This window comes from Thamnophis elegans, chromosome 3 (genome assembly GCF_009769535.1).
Source record: "Thamnophis elegans isolate rThaEle1 chromosome 3, rThaEle1.pri, whole genome shotgun sequence".
Classification (NCBI taxonomy): domain Eukaryota; kingdom Metazoa; phylum Chordata; class Lepidosauria; order Squamata; family Colubridae; genus Thamnophis; species Thamnophis elegans.
In genome coordinates, this window is record NC_045543.1 from 28,054,658 (window position 1) to 28,074,092 (window position 19,435).

General features: G+C 34.5%; 1 protein-coding gene across 3 annotated transcripts in view; it reads right to left on the minus strand.

Annotated features, from left to right (window-relative positions):
* The window catches only part of EHBP1 (EH domain binding protein 1), a 255,357-nt gene that overhangs the window by 37,609 nt on the left and 198,313 nt on the right, over positions 1-19,435 (minus strand). The window lies entirely within an intron of this gene.

The window sequence follows — 19,435 nt, forward strand, 5'->3', positions numbered from 1 at the left end:
TTTCTTCTTCTACCGTATCTCATGCCTATGCCTTAATTCTTTGGGTTATTATTTGCTCCTTCTTATCTGCTCCTTGCATGTTATTTGCCGTGAACGAGAATAGGGTGATGACTATGTATGCATGCTTTCTTGGGTACATGTGCACAAATGCACAATAATTTAATATAGGTAAATTATTACTACAAAATTATGATAGCGGACTGTATATTTGCCAATTCTCTCCTGAAAATTCCTTTCAGTTTGATGTAATAAATCAGTTTGGTGGCTCTGTATCCAGGCAAGTTAAAATTGTAGCATGTCAGTTTAGAATTGTGTTTGTAGTCCTCTAATGGTAAGAAAGCTTATGATTAAAATAGCATATATTTAATTATTACTATATTTGGGGCCAAAGTTCCAATCACAAATATTTTGAGCTTTGAATTGTATTATCTTGCAAGTACAAAATTGTCATGTAATGATTTTCTTATGTTTTTCATAACATAAAACAACCATTTTTTCCCTATATTTTGTGAAGGGTTTAAGATTGCAAAAACTCCTTCACAGCATTTTTGGGGGCAAAATTTTGGGAAAAATTGTTTGGACCTGCCATATCACATTAGAGAGCAGTCAGAAGTGTCTAGGTCTCGCTTTAAAACAATTATAATAACAATGATTTAGCCATATGGTCAATAAAGTATGTCTTTCCAGAAAGGTTTCATGCATTTCCTATCTCTAACATCAATTTCAACTGAAACTGTTTTGGAATTGCAGTTCACCATATAACTGAATATCTACCTAGTAACTTAACTTATCATATTTTTTAAATTTTTTTTTGAAGAATTGCATTTCCTAACATGAAATGAACAGCACAGTGATTTTCAGAATAAATGATATGAACAACGTATTTATAGGATGTTTTCAAAAATTTTGACATCATGTTTGGCATCCTCAGATACATATGTTACCAAGGACAAATTGTTCACTGCTTTCAGTGCACTTACTGGAAGGGACAACATTGCGTTTAGGTTGAGATTTCAGTGACTCAGAGGCCAGATGTTTCACAAATGACCAACAATTGGAGGTTAGAATAAATTAATGACTGATTTCTGAGCTTTGATGGAATTACGCATACTTCTTTTCTCAATGTGCCATGTGAATGTCTCCCAGTTAAACTTTTTTTTTTTTGACAAGTGAGGCCACCCAGCAGAAAACAACTGATGCAAAACCCAGGAGTAATCCCTCTGTTTAGTTCAACACTGTGGTTAGCCTTAACACTGCCTCTATTATCCAATGGATTTAGAGAAACCTTCATTTATTTGTTGGCTTCAGTTTTCAACTTTGTTGCCTTCTTTAAAGGATCCAAGATCCATTCCTATGTAAATACATTTGCATAAAGTCACAAAGAAAATGTTCTGGGACTGTGATTAAACTTGCACAACTGGAGATAGCTCCTGTGAACATATTTGTGATCCCACATAAGTACTTTCTCAAATATATACAAGTAAATGAAACTGAACGTCAGGTCTCTTTACAAGAACCTTTGTAGTTAAGAACAAAAATGCTCCATGGAAAATAAATAATTGATTTAACTAATGAATATAAAATTCTGAACATTAGGGAACAATCCATTATTTTATATTTCTTAAAATCATAGCTCTTTTGGTGGGAGTAATGTGTGATAATCTGAGTATTATTGGATATACAAAATAGCATTTTTGATCATTTGGAAAGAACATTCTTTTTTTTAAAACTTTAAAAAAATCCTGCTGTTTTTAATACTTTATTGACTATATTGCCAGTAAACTATTAAAGCCAGTAAAATTTACAATACTACTTATTACCAGAGCAATTGCAGGGTAGTCTGGCTTACTGAACTCAAATATAACATATATCAAATAATCTCATTCTGCAGTAAAATAAAACAAAATTAAATGATAAAGGTGCCATCTTTCAAGATCTCATTACTACCATACAATCTGTTAGAAATAACAAAGAATTATAATACTATAGTTATAATACTATAATTCAATATTCTATCATTTTTCTTAGAAAAAAGGTTCTTGACTTTTTCAAATGATTTTAAGAATGGTCAGTATACCATATATTCTTTTATGACATATTTTAAAACATTACAACTTTCCTTATAAGGCTATTGGAATCTGCTTCTTATTTTTCTTGTTGTTAATTAAAAATATTTATAGAATGTGAATATTTTTATGATAGCAGCATATTTGGGTCAATTAGAAACTTGTAGTAAACTTATGCAATTTTTTTTAAAGAAGGTAAACCAATTTTATTTACTATTTATTATGTTGCTCCTGAATATGGAATATATGTTAAACCTTATTTTGCCAAAAAACCACATTCACAAGAGTGATTTTTCTTACTGCACTAAATACTTCAATACCCAAGAAAATGAACTACCAAAGTGTCCTAATTAACAATTTTGCAAATGAATGAAGACATTAGTGCTACACTACAACCATTAAAGTCTATTCTATTCCATATCAGTTTCTGTTAACATTTCAATGGGGCAATTAAATGACCACCCCCTCGTGCAATTAAGCTATTTGAACATCAATTGCTAAGTTGCCATGTATTTATGCAAAGGATGCAAGCAAGAGATTCAATTCCCACAATCTTAATGATGCTCTGAAGGGGGGGAAAACATATATGTAAATGTGCACGTCCCTAATGCTTTCCAGGTAATGCTGGTAGAAAGTGATCTCTAGTACAATGATACAATAGCAGAATAGGATGTAAATAATGACACTGGCTAATAATAGGTGGATTTAAGCAGCTTCTGTGTTTTTTCTAACATGGGAAGGGTGAAGTGTTTTCTGTCCAGCAAGTCATGATTCTGGATACCTGTGGCAATTTTCCAACATGGGAAGAGAGGGGTCCAGTGTTTATGATATCCTTCTAATAATTTATTTATCTGCTGCTTTGTACATTTTCTTCCTCGAGTATATATACAATATTGGATTTTACTAAACTGTATAGTTTTCCTTTTATTTTTCTCTTAGTGGAGGTTGATTTAAGTACTATCTCTAGTGCCCACTGAATGATTAGAGTATTTCCAACATGGTGGCCATTCATGTGATAAGTGTAGCAGTAGAAAGCTTCTTGTTTCTGAGCACAAGTCCATTCATCTTCAATGCCAAACCTCTTCACTGGTTGCTATTGACAAGAAGCAATGAAACTGAGCCAAAACAAGTAAGAATTGCCAACAAGCAGAACTACTTGGAAACGAACGGAAGTTTCACATGTTCTGACACTTTTGCTTCAGACAAAACTATGAATGTAAGTGACCATTGCTAGAGTACTTACTGTGAACAGTTTTCCTATTATGGGGAAAAAACCAATAGCTTCTTCTCTAGCAACAAAACAAAAAAGAACTATGGATATTCTATGCTTTTGTATTTATTTATTTGTTTATTGATTGATTGATTGTGTATGCTGCTCAACAACCTGTTCCAACACTCTAGGACATAAGAAAAAATGAACAGAATGAGAACAAAATATACATCTTGATTAAATTATATTGCACTAGCTAACATATTTCTGCTCCTACTTGCCTGATTCTATATGACCAACCATGTATATTTTTACTTTGATGACAACTTCTCCAATTTCAGACAGTTACTGTAAGATTCATTGCTGAAATTCTGCTATGAGAGAGATTTCACTGCCAAGTATTGAAGTTGTTATTCTGTCGTGGATGACAATTTTCAGGATACAATTAAGCAAAAATTATATAAGTGAATAAAAATTAAAGATGGAAATTGTATGCAAAAACTCAATTCCAATTAGGGGCAATTAGGACTTGTGCACTTTAGGTCTAGGTTTTAGGTCTTATAGAGAAAAAGACAGGACTGAGAATGAAAATTGACCAGACTGAGATCTAAATTCCTAAAATACAATCTAAATGATTTTTAAACTGAAATATTAAAAAGTACAAATAGTGTCCAGACTGATTTTGTCTAATTTTATAATTCTTATGCCCTTCAAAAATTTTATTGTAGTGTTATTATATTTTTCTAATTTTACAAATAATACTCTAAGATTGCCCTTTACAATGAAACAATGGTAAAAATGTTTTTTTTAAATAAAAAAAAAGTACGATAGAGATGTATTTTTTATATATGCACATCTTCTGCTGGAAAAGGAAAGAATGGTAATGCTTAAAAATTAAGACATTTCCAATTCTTTCAATAGTTACAACAATTAAATAATAATAATAATATATACCAACCAACATTAATGAAACATTTGCTCTATGCAGATAGAATAAGGTATTCACACACAGTAATAGATGAGTAGAAATAGCAGTTACAACAGTTATAAACAAAATAACTATATTGTGGCTTTTAAAAATTTCTTTAGGTTTTAATATATCATGTTCAAAAATGTAATATATGGATAGTATTTTATTTAGGTAGGAAAAGAAATGATTTCTATAAAAAAGAAAAGGGAAAAAAATATAGAAGCAGTTGTTATCAGCCCCCACCCCCCCAAAAAAAAGGCATGGTTTCTGAAAGGGAGAGGATATTTTTTCTTTTCAGACTGTTAATCTACTATATCATTTCCAGTATACACTACCATTGATTATTTTCTTCATATCAACTATTCAATGAATGCATTCATTATATAATGTTATCTCTGAATACAATAGCTTGTAATTCAGACTAACCAGATAAACCAAAGTAAATTTTATTTACATTTTGTGAAACTTTGTAGATGGTTCATATCTCCTGATTAAAAGACAACCATCAAACGTCCCGCCTTCTAATCTTCCCAAAATCCCTTTTCATCCGATTGTTCCAGACATCTTGAAAGTCTAATACCAAGACTAAGACTATGGCACATGAGAGAGGGGGAGAATGAAGTCTTTGTAGGTTAGCTAATTAAACTGTTTGTCTTCTGAAAACATTTAACTGGCTTTAGAGATTATTCTAATTAAGAATGATGTTAGATGTATTTTTTAATGTAGCTATTAAAATTAATCATAATCCAACCATCTCATGCAATGAACTATGTAAATAGAGATCTGCTTCAAGTTGTTCTCCATTTTTTTTCACTAACGGGCAGGATTTTGTGCAAACTATGAAACATGCATTCAGATACTAATTGATTTTTAATTAGGGGCTGTTCGCAAACCACCAACTTTTATTCATTTATGCTGTTGTGCACAGTAAACAAGCCTGCTTTCAGCAGAGCCAGGCACTATGGGGTTTTCCAAGCAATGCAGCCATTCCAGTAAAATACATGTTCACACACAGGACATTCTTCTCTCTGTATTGAACAGTCTCCCTCCTGAATTAAAATAAAGCCCTGCTCCTATTTATTTTGTAAGGTCTACAACTTGGCAGTGCACAAATTCAGTTCTTTTCTTTAGGAAAATATAGTTGAGTTCTCACAAATATAGCTGGCAGTGAATTAAAAATCCAAGAGCATATCCTACATTAAAACATGCACACTCTCTTAAACACATGAACATATGCATACACACAGATACACACACAGAGAAAATCATTCACACAAAAATAATTGCAATGGCAATGAGCCAATATGCAAATTCTACGGTTAAAACAGAACACCATTTTTCTCTAAAATCATTTAAAAAAGCAAAGCCAGCACAGTCAAGAGCAAGAATGAGTTATGATGTAACGTATACAGCACACATAGGCAGCCTGTACCGAACTCAAAGGGTATTATAGTCAAAACATTTTTTCTTCCCTTACTGCTGAAAGATTATACTGGTTATCCCATTAAAGTTGGTAAAATGCCATTCTTGTGTCTTAAAGCTCTAGCATTGGAGGTCAAGAAGTGTATGCTGCTTCTTACAAGGCTAGTGTGGATGTAATCTTCCCGAAGTTACAATAATTAATGTTAAGCTTCTTTAGCAATACGTTTCTGAAAGAACTTGTCTGATAATATACTTAGGGCCTTGCTAGCTGTTTGTGTTTCTAAGCAAGAAATGTATTCAATGCTGCTCACGTATGTCAGCTTAAATCTTTAGTCAAACTAGGGTGATGATGAGCGGTTTGACTTATGATGAGTAGCAATAATATTTAAATTTAGGAGGGAGAATATTCTGAAGAAATAGGAGAAGGCCATAGGAATAAAGCAAACCATTTTCTAGAATTTATTTCCCTTCATCTTATGGGAGGGAACCTAGCCTATCACCTGGCTCTACATTAGAGGAAACAAGCCTGAAGAGGGGGGAAAACCCCTGTTTCTATTTCATTACAAAACTTAGGCTAGAACATGTTTCAGATCTCTTGAAAATAATCTTTTTAGTCAATTTTGACATACAAATTGATATACTATTTGTCATTTGTAATTCATATTTTCTTCTTACAGTACAGTTACACAAAAGGATATTATACATAACATATATTATAACATATATATAAAATTGCAATGGGAATGGCGGAAACAGGAGAAAAAATCTACTCAACATCTATTGTAGAGTGTTTATAAAAAAATCTGGGATTTTTATTACACAGAATTTGTTCAGTAGCAATGTCTAATATCCAGCAGAGTGGCTGGAGTACAAATCAGAGCTATCCCAGGTGAAGTCAAAGGATTGTGGTAGATGGAGTTATTGTTTCATCTTCCTCTGGAAAGATTTCAGAACACCTAAGCAAATAGCATACTATTACATAGTATTTAACTAACCCTACATGTATCTAATAGGGTCTAATGCTAGTACGAATAATAGATAGATAAAATGAGCCTGAATTTATACAAAATTATACAAGCAATTGATTTTCACTTGGTCCCAAAGAATTGGAAGCAACTGAATGATGGAACAATAACTATACCACCACCAGTGATTTAGAATATTCAGTGCTGTCACATTGGATTCTGTGCTAGAGAAGATGTGTGTAGCTTCTACAACTTGACCTATCAATCATCACACGACTCAGAAAACAAATAATCAAGATGTAGAGTGCACTAGTCTTTATCTAGAACATTTAGTATGTAAACATATAAATAACTAACTGCCTCTATTGAAGCCACTATTAGGATGTCTGCAGAAGGAAAATGTCTGTGGACACAACTGCATACTTGTGACTGACTATAAGAACTTGACATCATATAAGTAACAACAACAGCGCAAAACATAACTTAATGTTATTCAAATGACAGCAGTAGGGGCTTTTGTAATATACAAATAGGCCATATAATTTGTCAAGAACTTGAAAATAAGCTTATTCATAAAACAATATTTTTTTCTCTCTATTTTTGAATTGTGTTTTATGACTTCTACGCTAAAAGCCTGGGAATGTTCAACCATTTATCTTGTAAACCATTTCCAATGCCTCAGACAAGTGAATACAGCCTTGGAAAGATATCTTGAGCAAAAGGAAGGGGCTTTAAGTGAAAAGAAGAGAGAAAAAGAGAAAAAACAAGAAGAACAAAAAGCACATAATTTTTGAAATCCAGCAATTATCCATTGCGCGTGCATGCACACACACAAAAAAGCACACACACAGTGGGCCAGTAGAAAAATTTAACCCTATAAATGGAATAAAGGAAATTTAAGTCAAAGAAGGTAAAAGGGACTTACATAACCATCAATCTATTGGATCCAAAATTTTGTTGCAACAAATGAGTAACACTACCATTGTCAAAAAACAAAACAAAACACGGCATTATTGTAGATTTTTAAAAAGATTTTGGACAACCTTTTGTCTGAAATGGTAGGCTCTCGTGCTTGAGCAGGAGGTTAGACTAGAAGATCTCCAAAATACCTTCCAACTCTATTATTCTGCATTCTGTAAATTGGAGAAGCATCATCTACACGTTCCTAAATACGAAGGCAATAGGGATAGGACAAATCCTTTAAAACCATGTATTTTTTTCTGTGCACAGGCAAATAACAGTAGGGATTAAGAAAAATTTATAAGCACTTTCTATCTCTCTTTCTCATGCTGTGTCCTATTTAATAATTAGAAATCTTTTATTTTAAAAAATGCTTGCCCTTCTCTCCCTCCCCTGACAAGGATCTTAGCTCTCTAAAGTACATAGCAAATAAAATAATAATAATACAAACCAGTAGCGGGATTTAAAATTTTTTACTACTGGTTCTGTGAGCATGGCTTGGTGGGGTATGGGGTGGCTTGGTGGGTGTGGCAGGGGAAGGATACTGCAAAATCCTCATTCCCTCCCAATCAGCTGGGACTCGGGAGGCAGAGAATAGATGAGGGCAGGGCCAGTCAGAGGTACTCAAAATTTTCGCTACCGGTTCTCCAGAACTGGTCAGAACCTGCTGAATACCACCTCTAATACAAACTCAAGGTAGCCCATGCAAGTGTTGCATTGCTGACTGGTTAGTAGTATGAGGGTGTGGGATTGTAATGACAGCCAATTCACTGCCTGCCTGTGTCAAATGCACACTTATGTGAAAAGTCTCTTGAATGCCTATTTAGATCAGATATGGAAGGAGAGTAATTGGGCAGCACTGACAGACAAATCCAAACATCACTGCTTTTGGTGAAACTCCAAAGGATAACCAGTCTCTGATTCTGCACAGGTTATACAATAATGATAATTTCCTCTGAGTCTAGCTGAATCACCCTCAAAGTGAATCTCTATTTCCAATGTATTTCAGAAGACATAAAGTCCATAATGAAGTCACAGTCTTATGTGGATCCTGTTTTCATTTTGGAAACCGCCAAAATAAAGCTCTGGGACTATGGTCTTGCCTTATATACACTTAAAAACTCTTAAAATTAGTATTTTCATTTAGCTGCAAGATTTTTAATCTTGGGATAGACCACCTCCTGAATATCCTTAGAAGACATTTTGAAATCAAATGTTTAAATATGAAATGGCTCTCCTCTCAAAAGTATATAGGTGCATTTAATATTGGCTATCCATAAAACCCCCCACCAGTAGTCTGTTTTTGATGACTGATCTTTAGCATATTATCAGGGAAACTGTGAAGAATTCTGGAATTGAGTCAATCAATTGCTCGTGATGATTGTAAAGAACAAGCCTACTTATTCATTATCTATCTTGGCAACTGCTCTAGTTTCATCTATTTCTTTTGGAGACAAATGCTACATAGAAGTATAAAACAGCTGCTGAGAATTTATTGGCAATTTGACCCTGAGATGGCTCCCAAAACAGTTTCACAGCCCTAACAATGGTGTCAGTCAGCCCTGAAGCTGTCTGAAAAGTCAGCCAGATATTACTGCTGCACCCAGAAAATTACATTCTGGAGCTAGTTTCTGGATAATATAGTTGTTAGGCATGTATTCCCATCACCACTGTTGGCTGGAGGAAAGATAGCAGAAGATATACAGGAAAGCAATATTCCTGGCATTCCCAAACCACTCACCCAATTACCACATGATCCAATCTCAACTATATTCTCCATTACTATATTTCTAGAAAAAACTCTTGTGAAGGAGGAAACAAATTATACATCTAGCTTTAAAGCCAACCAGCTGGATTTTTATAATGTGTGGAGAACTTCTTAGGTGAACTGTACATTGTATCTATCTACATTGTTGTCACCATCTAGGAGACTTTGAAGCCCTGTTCACCTAAATATTATACAAAGTAACTGGAAAAATATTCATGTGTTTTTGTGCATATACAATCAATATCCTCATCCGCAGTAGCAATTGTCTTTTACTATTACACATACCTAAGGAGAATATTTATGTGTAATAAGTATGTTGGCTAAATATAAGGCTTGAGGGTCCATCTCTCCATAGTTACATTTACCTGTCACATCAGGGCTAGCAAAACAGCATGGTAAGAAATGATGGGTTCCAGGAGGAAAGCTTTTTCTGCCATGGCATCCACCCTTTGGAATATCAACCCCCAGGAGCTCAGATTGGCTCTGACCCTCTGGCCTTTTGGAAGGCTCTGAAATTATCCATTTTGCCATTTTGCCACCGTGCTAAAGGTTTCAACTGAGTGTGGAACCTGCCAGATGGCTGTAATGATTGTGATGCAGGAATTGAACTCTCCCACTGATTACCGTATATTTTATGATTTTAATAGTTTTATATCCTCTTGACTTTTTATTTGTATTTTGTATTTTTGTTTATTGTTTTCTGTTGCCCCTTGTGATCACAAAGTGAGATGGGTGGATATATAACCTGAACTAATAAATATTAAAATAACATGATAATCAACAATGCACACAATCTTCAAAAAGATTGAAAAAATAAGGATTTCAATATTCCTTATTTTGCAGAGTCCTTCTTTGCAAGAATATATGGACAAGTATGGTCAATATAGAAAACAATTAAAATAGTGTCATCAGCCAACATCTACTATCAAATGAAAACAGTACCTAACAGTAGATAAGCTTGTACAAAACTTTTCTGGGGATAGGTGGGTATGAATATTCAACCAGAAACATTTTAACACAAATAGTATTATTAAAACATTCAGTTTTAAAAGCAATAAGCACATTCCAGACTTATACACCAAGGCAAAAAGAGTTTCTATAATTCTACTATCCTTCCATTCAATGATAGAACTGCATCTGTCAAATGGTTTTGGAAGAACTGATTTGGGTGGAAAATGCAGGAAAAGGAAAATGAGACAATTCAATTTCAATTTGCATAAATTGAAATATGTTTGTACACTAGATGCAGATCCTGGAGAACTCCCACTGGAAGAGTAACCTGATACTCGCCTTTTCAACCAACCTTTTGGACCACAGGGACTGCTAAATTCATAATTTTAAATCCCACGGACCACTAATATAATTTAAAAAAAAAGATAAATAGTATTTAGTGCAATATAAAAAATGCAAATAATTTTTCTGTGAACCACCAAAATTTTCTCATTGACCACAAGTGGTCCATGGACCACAGTTGGTGACCACTTCACTAAAGGATCAGATACTGTTGGCCAATTTACTGTATCAGAAAAAAACCAGTTTGATTGTGGGCCATTGTCAATGTTTCAAAACAAAGAAATTCAACATTAAGCCACATTAAAAGTAGATTTTCTCTGCTGAATGGAGAAGGAAAAAAAATTTTTTTTTACAAAACTATTTTGATTAAGACCTAATCTAAAAAATCAGAATAGTGATCATATTTTTCCTACCCAAAGAAAATGCAGAGTTAAGTACTGGAATGCATTCTAGTTAATTTTTGACCTTTTAAATGGCACATAGGTTTTTCTGATCTTCTCATTTATATGGCAATATATTTAATTTTGTAACTTCATCATAGAACAAAAACAACAACAAAATCCTGATTCTGGCTGATATACTAGAACCATAACCTGTTAGCTATGGGAGTCGAAGCAACAGAAAGATAAAACATTTAAGATCTGGAAAAAATTAATTTGATACTTATCAATATAGCCTGTGGAAAAGCAAAACTTTCCTGCTGTGTAAAAAAATAATAATATTGAGCCACAGTTTAAAATGCAGAATAGAAGCAATCCAAATGAATTCACTTCTATATAAATATGCTCAACATATAGGAGGCTGTCATATCCAAATTTTGATACAATTCATTCATGAGTGTTTGTTTGTTAAAATAGCAAAGCAAGATGCATACTTCAATAGAATAAAAGACTATAAAATAATTGAGCAATAAAAATATTAAAGTGGTCATTCTATTTCCCCCTGCAATTTTGTACGGGTATATAGTTTGAAACATTTGCTCTTGTTCTCCTCTGAACCAATATTTTATACTGCAAAAATCTCCTCTTTTTAGCACTTGTTCCTTTTCTGTTAACTCTTTACACAGCAAATACCAGACATTATAAAATATAAAATTCGATGCTTCTGAAGGACATTGAGCTCCCTCTGGTGAAGGCATAACAAGTTTATTAAGCAAGCACCACCTCTGGAAATAGAAACCCCTCTGGCTTCTTCTACTGAGTTTATTGGTTCAATTTTCATAACCATGAGCATCATTAGGGCAATGCAGTAATTAAGAGTTGTTAGAAAGTGAATTCTCAAACTGCAGATTAGAAAATTAAACTATTTCCTGATTACATATTAATGGAGCACAACAATAGCAGTTGCCATAAGCTTGGAAGGCAACCAAGGGATAAATCTGTGTACTTAATTACCATAAACAATGGCTGCATAGAAATGAAGTTTTATGCACATTCCCTTCTGTAATATGTCTGATATCAGTACACACTTGACAATTCTTGTTCAATTATCTCTATTATTTAATGCGCTGTGAACGGCTCTGTGTAAATAAAATTAACCACCCCAATTACTTTGAATTCATCTAGGGACAACATAATAAAAAAGTGAAGAATTCTTTCTGCCTATTAATCGAAACATTATGGAAGCTTTCACTAGATTCTCTTGTCTATATTTATTTTGTCTACATTTATTTTAGGGTATTGCTAATTCAATTATATTTATAATCAGTACCCAATCAGCAGTACCACAGGTTTTGTGCAAATGGGCTTTTTGTTTTGATTTATTGCATTCAATCTCATAATAATATTCAATTCAATGGCACCATATAAAATGACATATGGAATGTACATTAATGCCTTTGGCTATAACTAATTATAATCATATTTATAATTGAGAAACTTTAAAAACACTGGTGGGTAGTAAACAATGCATTTATTTAAGTGACTGACTAGGAAGTAAAGAAATAAATAAGAAAATGAATTGACAGCTTACACTTAAGGTTTTTGCCCACTGCCAGACAAGTAAAGATCCTGATATTTGGTACCAATTATTAAGAATATAAACAGCACTGACTAACTAGTTTAATTTATTATTAATTTATTGAAATGAAAACAGAATTGCACCAATTTATGTAAAAAAGTGTTTAAATAGACAAAGAAAGCTGGTTCTCCCATCACAAGATTGACAACAAAGAGTGTTATAAAAAATGGGGATTGCATAGATTGAAGCACATTCTCTCCCATTTTACACTCACTCAGTTTTTATGACTCTACATATAACTGATAAGTGAAGATTGGCCAAGACTTGTGTGCTATGATATTATTGCTTATTATTTTGTAATTATAAAACCATTAATAAGCTTTTTAAAAATATCACATCAAGCTACTTTTACATTTGTGCTTATTAACATTATTTCATAATCTTTGCCTTTTCTTAATTGTTTTGTATTTGAAATGTTGACCCTGAAGTATCACCCAGTCACCAAATGAGTATATTATGGGAAACTGCCAACCTGTAAAAGATCAGAATACATTGAAGTAGAAGGAATGGTAATAGATTTTTATAACCTGATTAATTTAAATATTGAAAAAAGGTATTTCAATATTTTATGCTATGGTAATGGTCACTTTTGCAATACTACAGTTGCTAGAAATCGGAATTTCTTTCTAGGTCTTCAATGCCTTGTGCAATTCAAAAACCATGTATGAGAGCAGATTTCATTGTCTTTATGAGCTGAAGGAGAATATAAGCACATTGTCCAGTAACATGTCTATTGATCTCCGACTTATAACTCAACAAAACAAAGTGCTTCACTGCAGTTATAAAAATTACATGAGCTTTTCAAGCCAAACATTATTTGTTTCAATTCTGTAGTACATCTGTGTAGTTTTAAACAAATAAAATTTCCTTACTGGAAGTGAGGAAAAAGCAAATACAAAAGGAAATTGATGGGGGGGGGGGAGGTGCTATGATGCCTGCTAAACAAACTCTCAACAATCAGGTACTCATAATGTTAATTATTCCTGCTTTCAATATCTTTCATAAAAGTATTATTGCTCAATTCACATCTATCTTCTAAACAATTCAAACTATATGTACATTATTTCCCCGACTTAGAAGAGGCAAAAGTTCCCTTCTGCCCATATCACTGTTAAAATGGAGGACTTAGGAGGTACAAAATACCTAATGAGAGAGAAATAGAGATGGAAATATGGATATTCAAACTTGAATAGTTATGGAGGAGCAACATTATTTTATTTCAGAAGCTCATTAGTTAATAGACTTGTTTTTTCTTAATAAGGCAACCTCAATAATTTGTGATTGCTACACCAAGCTTATTATGCAGGTCAGGTCAAGTCAGGTCAACCTTAGCAACAATATGTACTACAAGGATTGACAAGTCTTGGGTACAATCAGCAGACATATATACCTTAGACTTATGGAATTAGGGCACCATCAACACACATTTCAAAACATTACTAGTCAACATGTCTGAACGGGAAAACTATTAAATCATTTAATATTTTAGAGTAAAGATTTGAGAAATATATTTTGTGACCTGGATCATTTTTATGACCCATCTTTCACATTCTCTACATTGAGAAAAGCAATCCCATGTATACCATAGAAATACATATTTGGGGCTTGTAAACATGATAGGAATGAGTTTATAGCAAAGCCTCTGCACAGAGAGACTCTGGACTGAATTACTTGTCTAAAACCGCTCCAGGTGGGTCTTAAACTACCTAATTGAGTCAATAAATATTAAAAAAAAGAAGTTAATGTTTTATACTCCTATCAGAAACTGTTTGATTTCAACATGAAAAAGGAGCAAGGAGAGTTTTCTGTCAAATACATGAGAATTAAATTTTAATTTGGAATGTCCTTTTGTTAGATCAAAACCAAAACAGAACTGATAAAACTAGAAAGAATAGAATAGAATAGATAAGAGCTGGAAGGGACCTTGGAAGTCTTCTAGCCAGCCCCCTGCTCAAGCAGGATAACCTATACCATCTCAGACAAGTGATATTGGTCAGAATATGTGACCAATTAACTTAGAGATTCTGTTTTCTTTGGCCTGTGACTGTTTTGGATGCTACAGACATAGCATTCAATAAGAACCATGGGAAAGTAAAAATAATGAAATGGAAGATTTAATAAACCAAAAAACCCCTACCCTGTTATGGTTCACAATGGATATCTTAAAGGGGGAAATATATACCGTATATACTCGAGTATAGGCCGACCCGAATATAAGCCGAGGCACCTAATTTTACCACAAAAAAAAACTGGAAAAGTTATTGACTCGAGTATAAGCCTAGGGTGGGAAATGCAGCAGCTACCGGTAAATTTCAAAAATAAAAATAGATACCAATAATGTTTTTGAATATTTATTTCAAAGAAAAACAGTAAACTAGCGGTGTATTCAATGAAATACTTCACTCACCTCATGATGCTGATGTCCCGCTGTGATGATGATGTCCCGTGCAGCCGCGGGAGCGATGTCCCGCCTCCTATGACACACGGCACAGTGATTCCTATCATTGGATCACTGTACCAGAGGAGGTGGGACATCGCTATGTGGCTGCTTGCCATAACAAGGAGGAGGTGGGACATCGTTGCAGAGCGGCAGGAGGGGGAGGAAGGGGAATCGTAAGACAGCCCTGCATTACATTAGAACGTGAGGAGGGGGGGTGGTGCGGTGCGCGCTGCGCGGCAAACTGACACAGAGGGAGGGGAAACTCACAGGGGCACTGGGCCATTCACGAGTGTCACCCAGCGGCATGGCCCCGCCCCTTTTTCTCCTCCATTTCGGGCAAATTTTTCACTGACTCGAGTATAAGCCGAGGCGGCTTTTTTCAGCCCAAAAAGTGGGCTGAAAAACTAGGCTTATACTCGAGTATATACAGTATTATAGATCTGACATGTCATACTTCATGAAAAATGTGCTCTACTGGAGAGATAGAGTATGTACAAATTCTTCAAAGAACATGACTTTCAAACTATGGCTTAGTTAGTGACCATTGCATGGGAAAAAGTAGAGATAACAGTTTGATGTCTCTTATAAATCTTAAAGAAAAAGGATCAGAAATTTCTTAATATGTTAGATCTAGTTGGAAACCATGGTTATAAAAAAAACCCTTAATAGAAAAATAGTTAGAACAAATAGGTCCAGGTGAGGAAAGATGTTACTTTATGCTTGATTGTTATATTGAGAATATGCAGACCATCTTTTGAAATCCTTCAAAGCACCTGGAGCATTGGGGAACTACCACAAGCTTAGAAAAGAGCTGATGTGGTTCCAATCTTCAAAAATGAATCCAGGAAATTACCAATCAGCCCAACATCAATATCTGGGAAAATCCTATAAAAGATAATCAAGTAGCAGATTTGCAAGCACTAGAAACAAGTAAAATGATTACTAAAAGCCAATATGGGTTTGTAAAAAACAGATCATGCGAGACAAACCATACTGTCTTCTTTGACAAAGTGACTAAATTAGCAGATTGGGGAAATGCTGTGGACATAGTTTACTTAGATTTTAGTAAGACATTTGACAAAGTACACTATAGCCTACTTCTTAATAAGATAGAAAAATGTGGGAGAGGCAGCATCACCACCAGATTGATTCCCAATTGGCTGACCAACCTTACTCAGTGAGTAGTCTCAACGGAACTGTATTTATATGGAGGGAAGCATGCAGTGAGATAGCTCAAGGCTCTGTCATAGGCCCAGTAGTCTTCACCATCTTCATACATGATTTAGATGAAGGGATAGAAGGGAAAGTTTCAGATGATAACCAAGCTGGGGGAAACTGCCAACATATTCAAAAGGATCTTGACAGACTTAAACATTGGGTCTTATACAACAAGATGCAGTTCAATGGTGAAAAAGTAAGGTCAACAGTAGCTCAACAGTAGTAACTGTAAGAAAAATCTAAGTGGACCACTGCAAAAAAAGCTAGTCCTTGTTGCAACAAGAGAGGGAGAGTTTCATGATCACATAAAGTGACAGTGCCACTTTATATTACATTGGTGAGACCATACTTGGAATACTGCAACCAGTTCTGGTCACCCCGATTAAAAAAAAAAGATACTGAGGTCCTAGAAGGAGTGTCGAAAATAGCAACAAAGATGATAAGGGGTCTGGAGGCTAAACCGTCTGATGAATGGTTGAGGGAACTACCTATGTCTAGTCTATCAAAGAGAAGTATTAGTGGTCACATGTTAGCTGTCTTCCAGTACTTAAGGGGCTGCCACAGAGAAGAGGGGTTGACTTATTCTCTGAAGCACCAGAGGGCAGGACAAGAAGTAATGGTGGAAGATGATCAAAGAGAGATCCAACCTGGAACTAAGAGGACATTTTTTGAAAGTGAGAACAAATATTCAGTGGAATGGCTTGCCTTCAGAAGTTGTGGGTGGTCCATCACAGGAGGGTTTCAAGAAGAGATTGGATAACCATTTGTTTGGAATGGTATAGGGTCTTAGCTCCAATAGGGGGTTAGACTAGAAGACCTCTAAGGTCTCTGTTATTCTATGTTCTATCTGCTTTCCCCTTACACAGTTTGTAAGTAAGAATTGGATGGTGTTGTTATCATCACTCTTACATTTTTTAGACCGATGGTATTATTTAGAAATATCTCTGCAGCACTCAAAATAATTTTAAAAACAGATGCCCAAAAGTCCAACTGGCTCATGTTATTTGACAGAATCAAGATTGAAGAAGGTTTGAGCTGACATGCTCTCAGAATTCTGGGATTACTATCTAAGGATAGTAATACTATAATATTCTCCCCAAACATCTTACTGAGCAACCTTCTGAAATTCGGTAAGCAAACTGACTGGGGCAGGTAAATTGAGCATACTCTGCTTAACCTGATCTATCAGTTCATTTTCAGTTGTACCTTTCAAACTAGTCTATGTCCTCAATGGAGGCAACTTTGGGTTAAAAATTCCTATTTGCTTGAAGGATGGTAACATCCTGAAGTCACATTGCCTATTACTGACTTATTTTTTTAAAGAAATACCAATATGTGGGAAACTATTTGGTTAATATACTCAGACCCATTTACACTGCTGGCAAAAGGGTGCCATGAAGTCCTGCAGGGATCCAGGAAATGAGTAAAAGATTTACCACAAAAGTTTTTGTCACAAAGAAAATAGAAAACAATGTCACAAAAACAGTCTGAAGTTGATAATTTAAAATCCAACCTAGAAGATAACCGGCATTTTATCAATTCAGTGAATGCAGAGCAGTTGGCAGCAGAAAAATAATCACAGGGAAAGAAAACAGAATAAGATCTGGTGGGCAAAGAATCATATTTAGGCAAGACAACAACACAGAAGTGCATAAATATGCACATCTTGAGTGAGCAAACCAGAGAGGAAAAATATTTCAAAGGAAGCTGTAGAACAGTGACTTTTCCCACATTCAGTATCGGTGTTAATACCAATATACAACCAATTGTATTAATAGTTTTTTTAATAAGTAACAGCTGGGAGTAATAGACAGTCCAAATGAAGACAAAATAGGGATTAAAAAAAAGGAGATGGAATATGAAATCCTCTTTCAGATGGATTACATTTTCAACAACTTAAAAGAAATCCCAGTTACACCTGAAGTGTTTGAATGACATTTTTTCATTGATGTTAAAAAATAGCCCTGACCATTATCAGGGTGTATATGTTATAGCAGTATTTAATCATCAAGTCTCATTCACCTTCTAAATCAGCATTTCTATAAGTTCTACAATTCATTTTCGTGAATTTAAAAGAGAGGAACATGAGTTTTTCTATATAGAGCAATAAACAATAACATTGCTGTTATAATTTTATATTTCAGTAAATGGAGGTTGCAAACAAGTCATTTTTCAAAAAAATCATTGAATAAATAGAAAATCTTAGAAAAACAATATTAAAGAATAAGTTTTATTGCAAGTTTTTTTAGACTGGTATCTACCAGAAAAGATGATCTTGTGCATATAGTTTATATTTCTACTATTTGAAGAAGCATATTCCTTTTCATAATAAATCAATTAGAACAAAAGAGAGTTTGGGTAGATAGTGACTAAAAATAAAAAAATGCATCTCTTAGTGGACAAATGCTGCTTTTTCATCTCATCATTATATTGGATTTAACATACTTGATATAATGCCTTGAACCTTTACACAGTGTAAATTAATAACAGCATCTGCCTAGAATTTTTAGTTAACTTCAATAATTTACAGGCTTCCTGTGTACAGCCAGCTTTTTAAGATTGTGGTAACATTAGCCTGGAGGTATATTAGCTTTACAGATACATGGGGTGTGAAACAAATTTCCTTCCACTGTGGATTACTTAAGTTTCCATTATGAGGCCTGCATTTGTTTTGATGTATGTGATATTGGTGAATCTCTCCCTTACAATATCTACAAAAGCTATCTCTATTATTATAGTCTTCTAGCATTTATTATGGCCTGGGTTTTGCCACAGCAGTATAGTTCACAAAATCCCAACTGTATCTTTCAATCCCTTTTTTTTATGTACCAGTTAACACAAAGTATTACACACTTAAAAAAACAAACAATCGGGGGGGGGGGGGAACGGTGGAGCATCAGTAACCAGATAGTATTCTCAAATTTCAGTGATCTCGTCAGTGGAGTCTTCCCCCTATGTACTGTGCTCTGTTTCATGTGGTACACGGCTTTAGCTGGCCAAATCATTCCCCCCCCCCCCCCCCCCCCCCCGAATCAGTAGAACAGTGAAGATCTCTCTCTCTCTTTTAGCAGTGGCATATCAATGAGGCACAGATGTGTATTCCA